The 1529-nt window shown below is 40.0% G+C and overlaps 1 long non-coding RNA gene across 1 annotated transcript; it reads right to left on the bottom strand.

The window, feature by feature from the left end:
* Positions 1-210: 210 nt before the first annotated feature.
* Positions 211-1520, bottom strand: LOC143901562 (uncharacterized). Its single transcript, XR_013258117.1, has 2 exons — positions 861-1520; positions 211-564 (listed from the first exon to the last, which is right to left on the bottom strand). It is a non-coding gene; the product is annotated as an uncharacterized LOC143901562 (long non-coding RNA).
* Positions 1521-1529: the final 9 nt, after the last annotated feature.

Here is a 1529-nt window from a genome sequence, read left to right as displayed (position 1 = left end):
TTTTTTTTGGGAAATCGGCAGTTCTCGCCGGAGTTCTGCAAAAGTTACAGCCCTCCAAAGGGTCACACCTCGAAAATTTCATAAGTCCCAAAAAGTATTTTTTTTTTCAAAAATCGGCAGTTCTCGCCGGAGTTCTGCAAAAGTTACAGCCCTCCAAAGGGTCACACCTCGAAAATTTCATAAGTCCCAAAAAGTATTTTTTTTTTCAAAAATCGGCAGTTCTCGCCGGAGTTCTGCAAAAGTTACAGCCCTCCAAAGGGTCACACCTCGAAAATTTCATAAGTCCCAAAAAGTATTTTTTTTTTTTCAAAAATCGGCAGTTCTCGCCGGAGTTCTGCAAAAGTTACAGCCCTCCAAAGGGTCACACCTCGAAAATTTCATAAGTCCCAAAAAGTATTTTTTTTGGGAAATCGGCAGTTCTCGCCGGAGTTCTGCAAAAGTTACAGCCCTCCAAAGGGTCACACCTCGAAAATTTCATAAGTCCCAAAAAGTATTTTTTTTTTTCAAAAATCGGCAGTTCTCGCCGGAGTTCTGCAAAAGTTACAGCCCTCCAAAGGGTCACACCTCGAAAATTTTATAAGTCCCAAAAAGTATTTTTTTTTTTTGAAATCGGCAGTTTTCGCCGGAGTTCTGCAAAAGTTACAGCCCTCCAAAAGGTCACCCCTCGAAAATTTCATAAGTCCCAAAAAGTATTTTTTTTTTTGAAATCGGCAGTTTACGCCGGAGTTCTGCAAAAGTTACAGCCCTCCAAAAGGTCACATCTCGAAAATTTCATAAGTCCCAAAAAGTATTTTTTTTTCAAAAATCGGCAGTTCTCGCCGGAGTTCTGCAAAAGTTACAGTCCTCCAAAACGGTCACACCTCGAAAATTTCATAAGTCCCAAAAAGTATTTTTTTTTTTAAATCGGCAGTTTTCGCCGGAGTTCTGCAAAAGTTACAGCCCTCCAAAGGGTCACACCTCGAAAATTTCATAAGTCCCAAAAAGTATTTTTTTTTTCAAAAATCGGCAGTTCTCGCCGGAATTCTGCAAAAGTTACAGCCCTCCAAAGGGTCACACCTCGAAAATTTCATAAGTCCCAAAACGTATTTTTTTTTTTTCAAAAATCGGCAGTTCTCGACGGAGTTCTGCAAAAGTTACAGCCCTCCAAAGGGTCACACCTCGAAAATTTCATAAGTCCCAAAAAGTATTTTTTTTTTAAAAATCGGCAGTTCTCGCCGGAGTTCTGCAAAAGTTACAGCCCTCCAAAGGGTCACACCTCGAAAATTTCATAAGTCCCAAAAAGTATTTTTTTTTTCAAAAATCGGCAGTTCTCGCCGGAGTTCTGCAAAAGTTACAGCCCTCCAAAGGGTCACACCTCGAAAATTTCATAAGTCCCAAAAAGTATTTTTTTTTTTTTCAAAATCGGCAGTTCTCGCCGGAGTTCTGCAAAAGTTACAGCCCTCCAAAGGGTCACACCTCGAAAATTTCATAAGTCCCAAAAAGTATTTTTTTTTTCAAAAATCGGCAGTTCTCGCCGGAGTTCTGCAAAA

The sequence above is a fragment of the Temnothorax americanus genome, unplaced genomic scaffold (assembly GCF_048541705.1).
Source record: "Temnothorax americanus isolate GAGA-0224 unplaced genomic scaffold, ASM4854170v1 Scaffold347, whole genome shotgun sequence".
Taxonomy (NCBI): domain Eukaryota; kingdom Metazoa; phylum Arthropoda; class Insecta; order Hymenoptera; family Formicidae; genus Temnothorax; species Temnothorax americanus.
This window is presented reverse-complemented; position numbering and strand designations above follow the sequence as displayed.